We start from the raw sequence: 19,840 nt of genomic DNA, 5'->3' as shown, positions 1-19,840 counted from the left end.
AATGTTGATCTGTGACCATGCCCACCTTTACCCTGCAGGGCAACCACAATGCTGAGGGCTGATTATCTAACAGGAAATCACCTGAAAATGAGCCCTAATGTGTCTTTGGTAGCAAAAAATAATATAAGACCTGGTCTTATTTGAGGGGGCAACATAATAATATTTATGTGGTACCTGGTGGGGTGTTCATTGCTAGTTTTTAATAGGATGTTCATGGCCAGCTAGTAAGTTGTTCACTAATGTTTCCTTGTGTTGTCAAGTCCTCAGCTCTATATTGGAGTAAACAAGGAGATACATTCATTTTTGCCGCTATTAAGGTTGTTGGCTGAGCAGGTACAAAAATAGCCAGGGAAATTATTCAAGCCTGGGAAACAGACCCGTTTCAAAAGAAGTGCTGATTTACTCCCAACTTATCAGGTACTTAGGAGCTGACAACCTGACAAGGAAACACCAGCCAACAACTTAACATCTATCACAAGTCCAAAAGCTCAGAAGATTAAACCTATGACCCTGGTGACCAACCCAGATTGGATCTTGCAACTTTAACCTTGGACATGTATATTTGTCAAAATTCACATGTGTTTGTGTGTTTGGTTGACATATTAAGAGAATGTATATGGCCACACATCTTTTATGTAGATCATGGAAAAGGTGACTTTGCCAAAGTATAGACTTCAACCATAGTTACTCAATCTCAAAAAAAGGCATTTCATAAACATGTTTATTTAGCATTTCAACTGGCAAAATTACCATCTCTCTAACTATCACAAATACTATGATTACATTAACAGGTCAATCCTCCAGTGGCAATCAAGATGCATCTGAAGGAAATACCAAGGGCAAATACTAGAATGGACATAAACCTTCAATGCATCATTCTATACGGAGGTCCATTCCTCAAAAATAGTTGAAGTGTCCCCAACTAACATAGGATAAGTAAGGAAACTGCAGCCATAAATTGGGTTCTCAGGATTTTGTACTTATTTGTTGTTCTTACCATAAATGTGCAGTGCTTGTGGATTTTGTGCTAGTATCTTTTGACCACCAATCAATTCCATGGCTGAGAGATTCTCTCATATTTGAATAAGTGGCACTTGCTCCATAATCCAATACATGCAAGTTATGGAGGAATTCTATAAGACAACTAAAATTCTGCTAGAGGATCAAGGAATATATTGTGATAGCCAATCTGCAGCCAATCCACAGAAAGAAAGAGCCCCAAAATCAGATATTTTGAATCAGTGGAGAATAATGGATTGGTTAATAACTGATTCCATGACTTTACAGGCGATACAGCATAAGGAGATTGGTCTGTAATTTTCAACTAGGCTTAGGTCTCCCTTTTTGAAGATGGGGATGATCATGCTTTGTGATCATAGGTTAGGCAAGGAGCTGGTCCTGAAAGATTTTTCAAAGATTATGCTTAGTGTTGTGGAGTGGCGGAGATACGAGACTGAGCCAGAGCGAACGCTTAAAGGCTTTATTCTATTGAATAAAGGGTTGCCACGTCTGCCAGGCTAACTCGGCAGATCAGCTGGCGGCAACAGCTGATACCATTTGACAGCTTCCTTTTATAGCCGGCTGTCAAACGGTATCAGCCAATGGGAGCGGTCGGCGCTCCCGCTTGAATGGCGAACCTGGTTGGGAACTCCAACCAGTCCTATAAACACAACACTCCTTTCCCCCGGCCAGGAGCATGCGTAGTCCTGCAAATATGTTGGTCGTCTGTGATGGCGGCAGGACCGTCGAAGTCCAGGCAAGCCGCTGGCTGGAACAAAGTCCTCGGCCCTGGGGAGCATTTCGGAGGCTGTTGAAGAGCGGGCTCGGCCGGTGAGGTCTTTCTGCGGATCTGGTAAGCCTCCCTGTTCGGTTTGTCTTTGGCGCGTCGTTCGGCCGGGGCGGTAGACCGGCTCGCTCGGTTGTGAGTTCAGAGTCCTTTGCCAGTAGACCGGGCCCGGCCGGGAGTGCTCAGTGTCTCTCGGGTTGATCGAGGCCTTCAGGGAGCGTTGGGCGTTGGCTGGGTAGACCGGGCCCTGCAGGGAGCTCTCGTCGTCGGTGAGGTAGATCGGGTCCTGCAGGGAACTCTCGGCTGGGTAGATCAGGCCCTGCAGGGAGCCTTCAGTGCTGGATGGCTGGGCTGAGTAGATCGGTCCCTTGGTGGTTGCTCGGTAGGCTGGGTCACCGGCACTTTCTGGGTAGACCGGGTCGCTTGGTTGGTTGTGGAAACCATCAGCTGTGCTTCTCCATCGCCTCCTTAGCTGGTCCACGTGTCTGCGCCACAGGCGTCCATCTTCCAGGAGGACTCTGTAGGATCTCGGCCCTGCAACTGACACAACCTGTCCAGGTACCCACAGAGGGTCCCTTGCATAATTCCTGGCGTAAACCAGGTCATGCAGGGCGAAATCCCTGACCAAGCTGTCAGATCCAATAGGGGTATCTGGGCAGTAATGGGGGTGTAGCCTGTCCAGGGTGGTCCTAAGGCGTCTCCCCATTAAAAGTTCTGCAGGAGATTTATTTGTGGTGGTGCATGGGGTCGTATGTTGGCTAAGAAGGTAACGGGACAGCTTGGAGTGCCAGTTTTCCTGGCCAAACCTAGCAAATGCCTCTTTTACTGATCTGACTGCCCTTTCAGCCATCCCGTTGCTAGCTGGGTGAAAAGGGGCTGTGAGGATGTGTTTGATACCCAAGTTGGCAATGTACATACTAAACTCACAAGATGTGAACTGGGGGCCATTGTCAGACACCAGCGTGTCAGGGAGTCCATGGGTAACAAACAAATGAGTCAGGGCCTTAACAATTGCTTGAGTGGTTGTTGAAGGTATTAGGGCCAAGTCTATCCATTTGGAATATGAGTCTACTACAACCAAGAAGGTCCTCCCATGTACTGGTCCAGCCAGGTCGATGTGCAGGCGAGACCAAGGCCCCCCAGCACTTTCCCACCTGGTAGGAGTAGCTGCTGGTGGGGCGGGTCTGGTTGCTTGGCAAGGTTGGCACGAGCTTACCCAGCTGGAGATTTGGGCATCCATGCCAGGCCACCAAACATAGCTGCGGGCCAGGGCCTTCATCCTTATGATGCCCGGGTGGCCCTCGTGAAGGACCTTTAGGATGGGTGACAACCCTGTAGGTTTGACAATTCTTGCTTGCGTATTTTGAAAGGAGTGAAGTCAGGAGTGTATTGTGTTTCCGGCCACCCCCTTCCCACCCAGTCCAGAACCTGGGTAATTACCCTGTCTTTTTTTGAGTGCGTTGCAATGTCTTCAGCTGTAACAGGCAGTTTAAGTTCATTCATTTCAAAAATGGCATGAATGGGTGCTGGGTCTTCGACTGAACTGGCAGGGGCAGCGACTAAGGGCATCTGCATGACTTAAGTTTTTCCAGGGCAATGCACCAATTTAAATGAGTAAGCGGCCAGGAACAAGGTCTACCTGGTCATCCTAGGTGATAGTGTTATGTCTTTAAGATGGACCAAGGTTTCCAACCAGGTCCGCTCCTATTGCGGGGGCGTTTGCAGCTCCCATTGGCTGGCTCCCTTCGACAGCCGGCTATAAAAGCCGGCTGCAAGGCTGAGCCAGCTGCTGTTCGCTGGAGCAAGTCTGCCTGTTAGCCTGCAGACGCGACAGCCCTTTATTCTGTGAATAAAGCCATTCCGTGTTAATGCTCTGGTCTAGCCTCTCATTATTCGATCTATAACAGATAGTACCTGTGGGGTTTGTTTGTCCCCTGACAGAAGCCCCAGAAGTGGTTTATGGTCAGTTATGAGTTCAAAGTGGTGCCCAAATAAGAATTCATGAAACTTTTTTACTGCAGCTACTGCAGCCAAGGCCTCTTTATCTATTTGGCTGTAGTTTCTTTCTGCAGCAGAGAAAGTCCTAGAGAAGAAGGCAATTGGTGCCTCAGAACCATTTGGGAGCCTGTGGCTTAGAACTGCCCCAATACCAAAGGGGGACGCATCAGCAGGGGAAGTTGTTGATTAAATTGGATTAAAACTGCATCAGATGTAAGTAAGGATTTGACTGACTTGAAAGTGTGGGCTTCCCTGGGTCCCCAATGCCAGGGGGATTCTTTGTCTAACAGTCTATGTAAGGGCTCTGCAATGGATGCTTTATGAGGAAGAAATGAAGCGTAAAAGTTCAGTAGCCCCAGAAAGGCTTGGAGCTCTGTCTTGTTGGTTGGTGTGGGTGCCTCGTGGATAGCCCTTACTTTGGATTCAATTGGGTGAATGCCAGAGGCATCAATCCTATACCCCAGAAAGTCCACTTGCTTAGTGGCGATGGTGCACTTCTCCCTTTTGAGTTTGAGGCCATGCTGCCTAAACCTCTCTAGGACTGCTCTGACCCTTTGTATGAGGTGAGGCCTGTTAACTGCTGAAACTAAAATGTCATCGAAGTAAGGGACAACCCCTGGGAGACCTTGGAGAATCCTTTCCATGAGGGACTGGAAAATACCTGGGGCTACACTAACACCAAATTGGAGGCGTTTGCATTTGAATGCCCCCCTATGAGTGACTATGATTTGCAGCTCAGCTGTCTGATCATCAACAGGGAACTGTTGGTATGCCTGGGACATGTCTAATTTGGCAAAGATGGTGCCGGGTTCGAAAGTGTGTAATAGGTATTGGATAACAGGGACAGGGTATGCGCTGACCTGCAGATAACGATTGAGGGTGGTCTTGTAGTCAGCGCAGATTCTCACGCTGCCATCTTTCTTAAGTGGGGTGACTATGGGGGTCTCCCATTTGGCAAAATCAGTTGGCTCTAACACCCCTTGCTTTAGTAACTTATCTAATTCTAAATCTAACTTTGGGCGGATGGCAAAGGGTACTCTGTGCGGCTTGAGGCGAAGGGGAATTGCCTGGGGGTCCACAGTGAAGGAGATGGGGGTGCCAGAATAGCAGCCCAACTCATTGCTAAAGACATCAGAATAATCTGTGAATAGGGTGTCTACTTCAAAGGTTGAGACAGCATGGATTCCAGTTATGCTAAGGCCGAGGGAGGGGAACCAATCTAGTCCCAGCAGACTGGGGAGGGCACCATTAACAACCACCAAAGGCAAATGGCCTTTAAAACCTTGGAACTGAACTAAAAACTTGCCTTTCCCGAGGACAGGAATGTTCTTGCCCTGGTAGTCCCGCAGGGTCAGGTGGCACTTCTGCAGTTTCTTTTTTGAAAGTCTTGGGTGGATCTTCTTCAGGGTCTCCCAGGAGATGATTGAAAGTGCAGATCCCGTGTCCACCTCCATTCTGCAAGGCTTACCTTCTAAGAAAACAAAAATACTTATTTTGTTAGAAGTCTTGGAAGTGTGGTCTGCGTGGTAGCAAGTATAGCAGTCTTCCACTTGCCTTTGGAAATTAGCAGTAGGTTGAGGTCTCTGAGGGAAGGTTCGCCCTGCTTGGCAGACTCTAGCTAGGTGGCCTTTCTTCTGACAGTTTAGACAAATGGCATTCCTGAACCTGCAGGATGCTCTAGGGTGGGAACCCCCACAGTCCAGGCAAATGGGAGGTTGCTTGGGGGTGAAGTTGTTTCTTTGCCCTGCTCCTTCCTGTGGGGGCTTTTGTTGCCTAAGGCGGTTTATGTCTGATGTGCCTATAGGGTCTTCTTCAAGGGAAACTTCCTCTGAGTGAATAGTGGAGCTGCTAGGTCTGATAGGAGTTCCTTGAATCTCAGCTGCTGATTGGGCAGAGAGCTCAGCAGCTTGGGCTTCTTCTATAGCTAAGGCTAGGGTTAAGTCTTTTTTGGCTAGCAAGCGTCTTTGAAGCCTAAGGTCCCTAACCCCACAGACAATCTGATCTAATAGCATGTCTTCTAGGTAGTCTCTGAACCCACACTGTAAGGCAGCTGACCTCAGAGCTGCCATATACTCACTAATTGACTCCCCCTCAGCCTGCCTTCTAGTTCTGAAGGCATGTCTCCTAGCTATCTGTGAGGGTTTAGGTGAGTAGTGATTGGAAAGAATCTCTTGGAGCTCTTCCCAAGGGATGTTTCTGACAGAGCGAGGGCAACTAGTGCTGTAGCGGTATCAAAAACCGCAGCCCCACAGTAACTGAGGAAGAAGGATTTTTCCCTGTGCTCAGCAGCCTGTTAGATCGATAGCATCGAGGGAAGTAGATGAACCGGTTTTTGTATGACTCCCACGCTTTTCTCGGCTGGCTTGAAGGGAATGTTGGGTTGGTGTTCATCTTGAGGCGGCAGTGCCTGTCACCTCAGCTGCTGTGGCTTTGAAAATCACGCTCTTAGAAGAGCGTGCTTGGCGGCCGCGCCTGTCAGGCGGCGTCTGTCTCCTCGGCTGAGGAGGCTTTAAATTTCGCGCCTTGGTGAGCGTCGGGCGGCTGCGGCTTCAGCGCCCGGTGGCTTCGCTCTTTGTTTAGTGACCAGCTCTTCGATCGGATGTCTGGTAGCCTCTTATGGTATCCCGCCTCGCCGCCAGTGTTGTGGAGCCGGCGGAGATACGAGACTGAGCCAGAGCGAACGCTTAAAGGCTTTATTCTATTGAATAAAGGGTTGCGCGTCTGCCAGGCTAACTCGGCAGATCAGCTGGCAGCAACAGCTGATACCATTTGACAGCTCCCTTTTATAGCCAGCTGTCAAACGGTATCAGCCAATAGGAGCGGTCGGCACTCCCGCTTGAATGGCGGACCTGGTTGGGAACTCCAACCAGTCCTATAGACACAACACTTAGAGGTTCTGCTATGGCAGTGGATAGCTTTTTTAAGAAGTGGGCACATAATCCATCCGGTCCAATAGATAGAGATGGTTCTAGATTGCATAGTGCTTTTTCAACATTGTCTTCGGTAAAATTGATATGTATTAAATCATTGTAGATTTCTGTGGTTCAGCTAGGAAATACTGGACATGATCCATTGCTGTTTACAAATATTGAGCCAAAGAATGTGTTAAAGATGTTGGCTTTAATGGTGTCGTTGTTGCAGTCTTTACCATTAGTTCCTATCAGGGATGGGATGGACCTTGAGCCTTTTAGTTTGTTGTTTACAAAATTGTAAAAAGCACAGGAGGAATTGGTGCGTAGAAGGTTTTCCTCTTGTTTAATGTGATAATTGGTGCATTCAGTCTTTATCTGGTAGCATAAATTTTTGTATCGGCTTTTGAAGTTGGCAACATGACCAGATTTGTTTTTCTACTAGAGTGATCTCTTTTTGGATTGAAGTTTCCTTATTGTTATGGGTAATCTGTTTGTTTGTTTTTTTTGTGGGGGGGGAGTTGTTATTGGTAAATATAGTTTAATGACTCTTTTTATTTCTAGGAAGAATATGTTGTAATGGTCTTCAACAGTATTGCATCCAATGAATGCCAATCAATGGATGAGAGATTGTTGTCTATAAGATCATAGTTGCCTTTTTTGAAGTTATAATTGGGGATTATGTCATTGTGATGATGTTTGTGTGGGCGTATGTTGAGACAAAAGTCAATCATATTGTGGTCACTGTTGGAAAAGGGTTCTTTAGTTTGTATTCTGTAAATTAAATTCAAACTATTGCAGAAGATGAGATTGAGGCAGTTGTTAAGCCTAGTATTGTTGGTTACCAGTTGTTCCAGTCCCAGATTTGTTACAGCATTGTAGAAGGTTGCATGTATGGGTTCAGTTGTACCTTCATTTAGGGTCCAGTTAATATGAGGTAGATTGAAGTCACCAAGAAAGATAAAAGTGTGTGGGCAGGATGTTGCCCATGTTAGTAGTGAATTTAGCTTGTTTACATGTTCGATGTCATAATCAGGTGCTCTGTAACATAGTAAGAATCGAAATGTGATATTTAAGGATAGTTCACAGATGATCGTCTCAGGAAGAGCAAGCTCCTGGGTAACTTGGATATTTTTTAGATGTAAGGACTTTTTATAGAAGATAGCAACACCACCTCCTCTATGGATTTCCGGATCTGATCGGTAAACATGTTAGTCTCTTATTGTGGTAAGGGAGTCAGGGAGAGGTGTGTTGAGCCATGTTACACCGACAAATATGATGTCAAATTTAGCCATATTTAGTAAGAGGAGAAATTCAGGTATTTTATCACAAGGCTTCTTGCATTGAGTAGCTTGCATTTAAGGCCAGCTGTAGTTGGAATTGAGGTAGTTGGGGCATGCGTGCCTAGTCTTGGGTGATGGTGGAGTGGTTGAGGTAGGGTTGTAGTTGAAGATTAAAGCTGAGTTGTGGGTTGTGTGACTTACTTTTGATACAGTCAGCACAGTAGTCAATGTACAGGTCCTTCTCTCCATTGTCTAGACATTTTTTGAGTTCTGTGTGGAGTACATGGGAGCGGGCACATTGCTGTATGGTTAGGTCAGGGTGAGAATGGAGGTTCTTATGGTTGGTGTTGCTTTTGGCAAGTGAATTTATAGTATGAATGAATTTATGTTTGCTTGATTCATTTTTGCAAATAACCCTGCAGAAATGTGAGGCCACAGAACCATCACTGTTTTTGAGCTCTCAGCCAATGCAGGAAATGTTAAGTATTTCATCAGGGGAGATGGTTGATGCTTGATGCTTGACTGATGATGTTTTGGACATCAGTGTCATCATTGTCATTGGTGTCCTCTAGACCAAATAAGATGGCGTTTTGACATTTCCATTTGCGCTCAACAGCTTCTCTGATAAGGATTGGGATATCATTATTTGTCTGATTTATGTTTTTTTGTGGATTGGATTGTGGATTGGGTTGTGGTTGTTGGGCAGAGATGTGGTTTGTAGCTATTGGATGTTCAGGATTTTGCATTGTGTGTGTTTTTTTTCAAGGTTGGATAATTTTTCTTTTAAAGGATCCAGGGATGCTACTATGGTGTCAAGGGATGCCATACGTGTTTCTATGGTATCAACTCTTTGAAACAGATCCAGTTTGGGTTCTGCATGATTTGCAGAGATATGGAAACTCATTGGATGATTCTAGGTATTGAATCATTTGCTTGGGTAATCCCAAGCAGTCATGATGGGCGTATTTGTTACATAGGGAAAATTTGATGGAATTTTCATTATTCTTTAGAGTTTTATAGCATTTAGGCATGTGCAGGAGTCTTGTGGTTCATTGGTGGGGATTACTTTTTCTTTAGGTTGTGGTTTGGCATTGGATTTTTTCTTGGCATTGTAGGTTTGTTAAGATGGTACATTGATTAAATTACTTAATGAAACAATTTTGGGTAATCAATATAGCCAATATCACACCAATCAATCAATTGCAATAATCTCTCTAGTCAAATAATTTTGCTAAGCAACAATCCGCTTAATCAATTAATTACACAAATCACTAATCAATTAATTACACTAATCATTAATCAAACTGTTCAATTAAATTCACCAAATCACTAATTTTACTAATCAGTTAAATTACATGAATCTTGATCTTTTAAATTAATCAGTAATCAAACCATTTGCACTAAACACTCTAATCACACCAATCAATTAAAACAATAAATCAATTAAACCATTAATAAATTATTTTATAGAAATTGATTATCTAATCATTGATATAGGTAATAAGGTAGAAAAGTTGTAAGTTTGAGGTAATGAATTAATCAGTGTTTGATTAAAGTAATGAGGTAGTATTGAGAGTCTGCAAGGAAAGGGTTAATTGTTTTACTAGCAACTGTTATTTACTGGGTGGGAGGAATTTATTGCTCTGATGGCTGCTGCTACTATGCTGTAAGCAATAGTCTGTAACAGGATGTTCAAAAGCACGCTGGATTATTGAAAGAGAGCAAAACTCGCTGAATTAAAACACTTTAACTACAATCAATATGTCTCTGAATAAGATTGTTTTTCAATAATTTCCCAAAGTTCTTAAAGTTGAGTAGTAGTAAAAATACAGTCCAGAAATTTGGGTTAACCAATCCAATCTGTCCTTTACTTTCAAAGTTACTTCTAGCTGCAATATCCTTTTTTTCTTTACTAAATCTGACATTCACTCCTGATCATTAATCACAGCTAATTTCCTCCTTTGAGTGCCACTTTCCAAGGAAAATTCCCACTGCAGAAATTGGAGTGATTCTTACCAAGACTAAGCAGGCTGTTTCAAGATCTTTCCTTTCTTTTTCACTTCCGTCTCAGCTGCCTTCCCAGCTTCAATTCAGCCATGCTGGCGGTTCTCGTTTTAGTTCAGGTGGAGGGGTTTTCTTTGGATGAGTTGAGGAGATTCTACTCTCCTTGCGACCACCAAAGCATCTCTTTGCCTTTACCACCCATCCAGGGTGACTTTCGGCTCCTAACAGTTGCAAGGCTTGAAGAAATTGGTGGGACTTCACAGAGCTGCGGCTTATCCACACTGCTTCTTCCTCGGAGGCTCGGAGCTGGAATATTTCACTGCAAAAACATATGGACTACACAACTCAATCAGGGCAAAACAATAGACACAATCTACATAGACTTCTGTAAAGCCTTTGATTCAGTGGTACACAACAAGCTACTCCTAAAATTAAAATCTTATGTTATCTCTGGACAACTGCATAACTGGATAGAAGCATTCCTGTCAAACAGACAGAAGATGGTCAAAATTGGGAGTGTCCTATCAAATTCTGTACCTATCAATAGTGGTGTCCCCCAAGGCAGTGTTTTAGGACCAACACTCTTCATACTCTACATAAATGACCTCTTTGATCATATTAAGAACAACTGTGTTCTCTTCTCTGATGATGTAAAGCTGTTCAATATCACAGACAATACTGCTACCCTTCAAAAAGATCTTGACTATGTATCAGAATGGTCAAACAAATGGCAACTTCAAATCTCAACAAATAAATGCTCTGTCTTACATATTGGTAAAAAAAAATCAGAAAATAAAATACAGGCTGAATAGTCAAGACCTTGTTGATGATCCAAGCTCTGTAAAGGACCTTGGAATACTCATCTCTAATTATCTAAGTGCTAGAGCCCACTGTAACTACATAGCCAAAAAGGCATTAAGAGTTGTTAACGTAATCCTATGTAACTTTTTCTCTGGTAATATCACACTACTAGCTAGAGCGTACAAAACATTTGCTAGACCAATACTCGAATACAGCTCATCAGTCTGGAACCCACATTATGTATCTGATATTAGCATAGTTGAGAAAGTCCAGAAATATTTCACAAGAAGAGTTCTCCATTCCTCTACTCGTAGAATACCTTATGCCACCAGACTTGCAATTCTAGACTTAGAAAACCTTGAATTATGCCATCTTCAGTCTGATCGAAGTATGCTATATAAAATCATACATTGCAATGACTTACCTGTCAATGAATATTTCAGCTTCAACCATAACAACACAAGAGAACACAATAGATACAAACTCAAGGTTAACCACACCAACAGAGTGGTCAATGTCTGGAATACTCTACCTGACTGTGGTTTCTTCCCCAAACCCCCAAAACTTTAACCTTAGACTGTCTACTATTGACCTCACCCCTTTCCTAAGAGGTCTGTAGGGGGCATGCATAAGCTTACCAACGTGCCTACCTTCCCTGTCCTATTGTTTCTTTTATTTTTATTTTTCTTATATGTATCCATATATTCATAACTATGTTTTTACTTATACCTATTATCTTGTAAGCAATTGACAAAAATAAAAATAAATTTAAAAAAGTATCTGATCAATTGTCTTTTGGTTACGTTAGCAAATAGGATGCTGAATTAACAAAATATTTCTATTTATCAAGCCTTTGTAAAAGATTTGCCCATCAAACATTTATATTCTTTAACACACAATGATATAATCTTTCTGATTTATAGAGATGGATAGAAGAGAAAAGCATTAGATTAAAATCAGGTGTGTGAGAGTGATTTCTTACAAAGGGATGTTAACTGATTCCTCAGATGGATGTCTATTGAAAATAATTTCAGGGAATATGTAGTGAACATGGGACATCAATCCACCAATGAGAAATTCTCCTTCTTGGTACCACTCCTGTGGAATTTGAATGGCTTCATCTACAGCGCACTTAAGAGGCTGTATGTTCATGTACAATTCTGGAAGCAATAATATGGTAATAACACCCAACATTCCTTTTCATTTGGTCTATCCTATCTTGCTGTTGCCAGAAGTCTGGGGCTATTGTAAATACATCTATACTATAACACCTAGCTATGTTGAGATCTGTCTTAAGAATCTGTCATGCCTCAATAATTGATGAGATCCATTTTCTTCAGCCACTTAATTATGGATGCTCTTGATCTGAATGCCTGTTTTTTTAGTCTATTTCTCTATTTCACTAGTTGTTTTTTAGGAAGCACAGGAAGATGTTGGGCAACACAATATTTTCTCCTGATACTATAGCTTTGAGTTTTATGGTCATATACACACCCTCCAAGATAGTTGTGCTGCTATTTTCACAGGGGTGGGATAATGGAGAATGTCAGCTCTGAAAACAATCAATAGCCTGGCAAACATTAGCAGAGAATCTACTATATATTTGTGCTATGAGCAGGAAATGTCACAAAATCATGGGAACCCAATGTAGGATACCTGTTATCTTGTTGCCCCTATGAACACTTCAACCAGGTTTCAGGAATGACCCTCAGTTGGGAATGATATATGGAAGGTTTTTATCTATTCTTTGATTTGCCTCTGCTATTTCCCGAGAGCCATCTTGAAAGCCACAGGAGAATTGTCTTGATAATGTAATCATAGTGTTTGTTATAACTGGAAAGCTGATAACTTTGCTTGTAAGAATGGTGAAGATGGATAATGTTTGTGAAATGTCAGAGGATGTTAGTGTTCCAACTAACAAGCTCCAAACCAATAAACTCTGACACAGTCATTTTCTAAAAGTTCCATTTTATTAGAGTTGTCATATTGGTATATCTGGGAAAACCTGAATCTGAGAGTTCTGGGTTATCCCTTCCCAAAAGAAAATCAAAGATCTCTCCCCTGCACCCACCAGTCCATCACATGATCCAATCAAACATCATCCCAACTGGAGACCTTCCTCTAAACATTCCTCTGCAGGTGCAGGGTCACTTGGCCTTGACTTTCTATGAAAGAATTTTGTTGAGTCTAAACTTCTGCCTCTCTATGACATCCTCCCTCTCAAATTCCCAGGCACTAAATGTGGCAGCCTCGAAGCTTCCAAATAAAATATGGCTTCCAAGGCTGACACAGGAAACTTTTTTCACTTACTTTTGGAGGTTGAGAAATTGAGCTCTGTAATGTGGCTCAGTGACCTATTGCCCAGAATTATGTATATGAAATTTGTGGCCATTTATATGTTCAATTAATCAATTGATTGATAAATCAATCAATCAATCAATTTCCCTCTCACACACAAACATACAAAGAGACTAATTTTAAGCTCCTAATATTTCACATATTGTGTTAGTAAAATGGCTGCATTCACTTCCAATGAATGAAATTCCCTTAATACATATAAATGGCAGAAAGAGCCCTTATAACAGGAATCGCAAATCTTTTGGACCTCAGGATTGCTTTTCTGTATTTCCTTCCAAATGTGTTTTCTAAAAAATATGTAACTCTTGGGGTTTGAAATGTTTTATTAGTTGATTGGAATATAAAAGGCAAAGGAAAATAACAACAAGGAGACACTAGGAGAGAAAAAAAGGAAAAAGATAATTTTGGGTAGAGGAAGAAAAGGATAAAAAAGAGTAGACTTCTCTCTCTTTTTAGCATAGCAGAAGACAATAAAATTATTGCCTCAGCTTTTTGCTCTTCTAGTAGTATACGCTAGCCCTTTCTATAACATTAAAGTTATTTAATCAGCAAAACCAAAATCAAAGTTTCAAAGGTTTTTTCATCACAAGGATAAGCATTCTCCAAGCAGAAACAAAATGAAATATGTTCTTTTCTTTAAATAAATCATTGGATTTAACCATTTCTGCTTTTTTCAATGCTGTGGGAAGTAATGTATATTTCTGTTTGCATTTATTAATCTTTACAAGCCATCATCATTTATATCAACACAGTTCACTATATTCTTTCTGATTCTTTAACCTTAACTTAATCTTAACTGGGATACAGGCTACAGGAATGAACTTTCAGGCATAGGTCCATTGGGCTGCTATAAATCTTACCTATTTGTCTGGATATCATTTTTTCTGGACACTGAGCACAAGCATAGCAGCAAAATTTTCACCCTTCGATCTTGTTCTTTCTTTTTCCAAGAGAACATGGCTCATTACATAATGAGAGGTGGTACCTATCCCCAAATAAACAAAAAGAGGTCATTATTTTTTGTTTTTATTCTGTTTTACAGCCAATGAATAAGAACTAGAGTGTTGATAGTCAGTCCTGCCATAAAACAGACAAGTTAACCTTGGAAGGATTGCTGAAACCAGGAACACAATTGAAGTTGTATTTCATTTATTTTTAGTTTAGTTGAAGTGTAATTAATGGGGTGGTGTGTGGATGTGAACCTGGGAGTGGGCATGGCCAGATGGGAATGGTCATGGTGGGTATTTGACACAGGCTCAAGATGCATTTTTTCCCTTCTCTCTTTTCTTTCCACAGTTCTTTACTATAACCATTTTTCTATCTCTTCTACCAGATGTTTTATTTTTTTTATTTGTCAATCGCTTACAAGATACAGTGTGGGAATAAACTTTGACTTGGGTATTGGGTAATGATTAGTCTAAGACCTTATACATACATGCTTGCTTAAAGGTCACTGAGATAGTATAAGGAAATTAAAAACAAACACCAGAAACAATCAAGCAGCTCAGACAACTGTAAACAAGTCTGTACTATATCTAATTATTGTAATCCACAATGTGACTATACTTGCTATGCTAAAAATCTCAATAAAAGGGAGCACTGGAATTTGCTCTGGGCTCTCATCCTGAGAACACTTGCTTGTGTCTCATCTTTTCCATGAGAGACCACCACAAGTGGTGACCCCGACATGATCCACTGCAGGTGGTACGTGTCCGGACCTCTGTGTTTCCTCACCTGGAATAGGTAAAGTACGTACTTAACTATTGCTGGACAATAGGATTTTTCAGGGAACATGGGGGGAAAACTTTCTCAGCCACAGGAACATCATGTTAGTGAGCTGCTGAAGTTAGTCAGGACAAATTTCTTTCTCTTTAAACCTTCTGGAGGGGAGCATATAGTTCTTTCAAGAGGTAATGTGAAAAAGCTGCTGCAAGAGATCTGGCGGCAATGCCCCTGGTATTCCGAGAAGGGCTCTTTAAAGTTAGACACGTGGAGGAAAATTGGAACTATCCTTCATGAGGAACCACGGGCAACAGCTGAAATTTTGACATAATGGAAGGTTGTTATAACTGCTTTAGAGACCCAGCAACAACCTCTTTTAAAACCTTTAGCAGAACTTCCTCCTTATAAAGGAGTTGTGTTGCACATTCCGACTCCAAAGCTGGAGTATGTTTTCTCACCACCAACAGCGCTTACACCTGTGGATGAGAAACCCCAGCCACAAATGGGAAAAGTTCAAGCAATGATGCATCAAGCTTTCAATGAGGGGAAATTAGAACCTGATGAGATTCCCCAGATGAATTTGTTTCCAGTTAATAGGCAAGTGGATGCTCAAGGCAACATGCAGGAGGAATGGGTTCCGATTCCGTTGGCAGTACTTAGGGAAATCAAGAAAGCCACTAAAGATGATGGTATTCAAAGTCCTTTTACAAAGGGTCTTCTGACAAGTTTGGCTACCTCACGTATGATTCCTAATGATTGGAAAGATTTAATGAGAATGATATTGAGTTCTACTCAGTATGTGGTTTTTGATTCAGAGTACCAAAGGGAAGCTATCACTAGGGGACGGAATTTGGGGGGGCTGTATACGCCAGACCAAATCTATGGGGCAGGCTTGTTTGAATCCACTGCTGATCAAGCTACTAATTTGCCTGATCACGCACTTCCTGTGGTTATGGCGGCTGTCCTTGGGGCATTGTCCGCATCCAGGATGTGGGAACCCGGCACGGTCTTTTCTCAAATTAAGCAAACAGCATCTGAGTCTTATAACGATTTTGTGGAAAGACTACAATTGGCTATTACCCGGCAAATCTCCAATGAGGAAGCGGCAAAGGAACTTTTGCTGAGATTGGCAGTCGAAAATGCAAACACTGACTGCAAGCGTATCTTACAGCCTTTGGTGGCTAGAGGTGAGGTTAGTCTGGCTGATCTGTTAAAGGCATGTGCAGTGGTGGGTTCTCAGGCTTACAACATGGAGACTTTGGCTATGGCATTACAAAGAGGGATGAAACCTACGGGGAACTGTTTTAATTGTGGGAAGCCTGGCCATTTTAAAGCCCAGTGCCAAGCCCCTGGGGGGGAATGGCGTTTAACAAAAACAAAAATAAGGACATCCACCCAAAGTCGGTCTGTCCGAAATGCAAAAAAGGGTTTCATTGAGCAAATCATTGTCTCTCTGATCAGAACCAAAATTCGGGAAACTAAATTTGGGGTGTGCAGCTAGCCCCGCTCCCAAGGCTGTTACAAAGGCATTGCCCACAACTACCAGGAATGCAGGTTTGTGTTTAAAAATGTTGCACTCGATTGATGTGACTTTTCCTAATCAAGTGTACATTGAGGACACTCATTTGCATGGGCCACTGCTAGAAAAAACAGTGGGATTGGTACTTCCCAGGTCATCTGCATCAAAAAAGGGGTTCTTTGTTATTCCAGGGGTTATTGATCAAGATTATAAAGCAGTTATTAAGATACAATTGTACACTGATACTCCTGCATCATTAATAGCTGGTGAATCTATTGCCCAGTTTTTATTGCTTCCATACATTCCTATGAATCCTTTAATTGGGATCCCACGAACTGGCGGTTTTGGGTCCACTGAAATGGCCAGTTCTCCATTTGCTGCAGAATTGCTAGCACTGACAAAAAATTTGACTACAGACCAACCAAAAATGACAATTGAAATTCAAGGAAAATCATTTTCTGGCCTTATAGATTCCGGAGATGTCTCTGTGATACGCCAAAAGGAATGGCCAAATGAATGGGCGCTTGAGGACTCTCCAGCTGTTCATGGCATAGGTGGTATGCAGTTTGCAAGAAGTAGTGTACATTGGTTGACGGCATTGCATAGAGCAACTGGTGAGACCACAAGGATTCAACCTCTTGTGTTGCCCCTGCACATAAACTTGTGGGGTAGAGATTTGCTGTCACAGTTCCACACAAAAATTGTTATTGGATAATGGAAAAGTTACAACTGTTAACCTCTCAGCCAGTTTGGATTGACCAATGGCCACTTCCACAGGAAAAACTTGTAGCTTTACATCAATTGGTAGCTGAGCAGCTACAATTAGGCCACACTGAGCCAACTTCTAGTCCGTATAACACTCCTTCATATAAAAACAAAAACGGGGGAAGTGGATGGATATGGTTTGCCTTACATACAAAACATTCTTAATATTACCTTATACACTTTAAATTTTTTAAACATGACAGGATCCCCTGCTGCTATGGCAGCCAGTAGGCATTTTGCTTCCTCCCCTTCTGCAGGTACGCCAAGACCGAAAGTTTGGTATAGGAGACTGCCAGATCCAACGTGGAAAGGACCTGTCCTGCTGATAACTTGGGGCCGAGGATACGCTGCCGTTGAAGATGAGGGGACAGTTGTTTGGGTTCCTGCTCACTGTGTGCATCCTGATCATCAGCCAAAGGGGCAAGGGGGTGGATTTGGGGGAGTGGAAAAGAAACACGTTGATCCAGGACATGGAGAAGCTAGCAAACCTTCATAATAAAACTGATTGTTGGGTATGTATGCACATGCCAACTCACAAAACATCAGGGCTTCCAATGGGTTGCAGTACCTCTGGCCAAAGGCGACTGGTATAAGGGACAATGCTATGGTTGTTCGGGGATGTGGTCTAGCAGTTGGACTACAAGTAACATAAATACCTTACACCTTGGAAGCCGGATCCAAGAGGTGGCGGGTATCTGCTGGACCCACAATGAGACGGTAGAGTATATGACTTACTTGGGAACATATCCATTTTGTAACAAAACAATTGTTATTGGCAATGGAAGTTGGGTTTATTTGGGTGACATGAAAACAAAAAATCTTACTTACATTGTGCACAACATTTCTTATTTTGATATCACATCTTTGATCAATAAAAATGGGTGTCCATATATTCCTGCCACATGCTGTCCCACCACGAAAAAGAACCAGCTGCCTAAATGTGCAAATGGGAATAATGCACCATCGTCCACTTATTTGGCTATGTCAATGGAGTCTTTTGCAAAACTAATCTATGCTGAGCCAAATAAGGTTGGTCATCTCCTGGGAGCAAATCTATGGTTGCTGTGTGGACGGATGGCCTATGATTGCATGCCAGCATGATGGAAAGGGGTCTGCACCTTTGGGAAAGTAAACCCATCTCATGTCATTTTAAAATCTTTGGGGACTGCTCATATCCGCAATGCGTGTTCTGCAACGGAAGTAAACTCTGTTTTGACCCATGATTACTGGACACAAATATCAAGGGGAGTTATTCCCACTTTAGGAGTCATGATGAACTATAGAGATTTACATCGTTTAAACAATTGGACAGTTACTATGTTTAAAGACACCATTAAAACGCTAAAGCTGCTTGAAGAAGAGCAAGGCAAAATTCTTGACTTTGTCCTGCAAACCAGATATGCGGTGGACACTATTTTGGCTGCTGTGGTTCATATGCATTGTTGCATGTATATCTCTGATTATTCTCCAAACATTACAGCTACTATACAGCATATGGAACAAACCTTGAAGGAAAATCCATTACAATCGGAGGGTGAGGGACTGGACGTGTGGTCTGCACTTTAGTCCTGGTTGCTAGATGGTTCATGGATTCGTCACCTAATTGTTGGAGTGATATTGCTTATTATATTTTCTCATTGTGTATGCTGTTGTATCCAATGTCTCCCTGGACTTTTAGGAATGTGTCGGGTGAAGCCTACGGAAGGAGAACTGCTGTTGCAGATGGCGAAAAGCTACCGAGGCATCCGCGATCATCAAAAAACTAAAACAGGGGAGATGTGGGAATAAACTTTGACTTGGGTATTCGGTAATGATTAGTCTAAGACCTTATACATACATGCTTGCTTAAAGGTCACTGAGATAGTATAAGGAAATTAAAAACAAACACTAGAAACAATCAAGCAGCTCAGACAACTGTAAACAAGTCTGTACTATATCTAATTATTGTAATCCACAATGTGACTATACTTGCTATGCTAAAAATCTCAATAAAAGGGAGCACTGGAATTTGCTCTGGGCTCTCATCCCGAGAACACTTGCTTGTGTCTCATCTTTTCCATGAGAGACCACCACAATACAGGTATAAGAATAAACATAGTTTTGAATACATGAGATTGATACTTATAAGAAAAATAAAAAGAAACAATAGGACAGGGACAGTATGCACAATTGGTGCACGTATGCATGCCCCCCCACAGGCCTCTTAGGAGGGGGTGAGGTCAATAGTAGATAGTCTAAGGTTAAAGTGCTGAAGTTGTATTTCCTGCAGTCAAGTTTGGTACGGTTAACCTTGAGTTTGTATCCACTGTTTGCTCTTGTGTTGTTATGGTTGAAGCTGAAGTATTCATTGACAGGTAGGACATTGCAATGTATGATTTTATATACTATACTTAGATCAGACCGAATTGGAATTGGAATCTCTTACGTGTTGGAGAAAAAATATACTAATACACCATAACATAAATGTTTCTATATTATTTTAAATATGTCTTCTTCTATACTCATCCTTTTCTTAAACCATTACAACCAGCAATGCATTGACTAGCAATTAAAAAATAATTTTCAAAACTTTGGGAAGACATTAATACAATGTATGTATTTTTAATGTATTGATTTCATCATTGTTCTCAATCTTTTCTTCACCACAGACCTCCTTTAAATGCCTTTTGTGACCATGGACCATGGCCTTTGATGC

At 42.1% G+C, this 19,840-nt stretch overlaps 2 long non-coding RNA genes across 2 annotated transcripts; both read left to right on the top strand.

Moving 5' to 3' along the window:
* The first annotated feature begins 15,875 nt into the window (after positions 1 to 15,875).
* On the top strand, positions 15,876 to 17,835 carry LOC148123638 (uncharacterized). Its single transcript, XR_015740612.1, has 2 exons — positions 15,876 to 16,225; positions 17,374 to 17,835. It is a non-coding gene; the product is annotated as an uncharacterized LOC148123638 (long non-coding RNA).
* Positions 17,836 to 18,014: 179 nt separating this feature from the next.
* On the top strand, positions 18,015 to 19,178 carry LOC148123637 (uncharacterized). The gene is made up of 2 exons (XR_015740614.1): positions 18,015 to 18,354; positions 18,395 to 19,178. It is a non-coding gene; the product is annotated as an uncharacterized LOC148123637 (long non-coding RNA).
* The last annotated feature ends 662 nt before the right edge of the window (positions 19,179 to 19,840 follow it).

This window comes from Pseudonaja textilis, unplaced genomic scaffold, assembly GCF_049901715.1.
Source record: "Pseudonaja textilis isolate UNSWEBS1 unplaced genomic scaffold, rPseTex1.2 PTEXSCF30, whole genome shotgun sequence".
Taxonomy (NCBI): domain Eukaryota; kingdom Metazoa; phylum Chordata; class Lepidosauria; order Squamata; family Elapidae; genus Pseudonaja; species Pseudonaja textilis.
The sequence above is the reverse complement of the archived record's forward strand: the minus strand, read 5'-3'. Positions and strand labels throughout refer to the sequence as shown.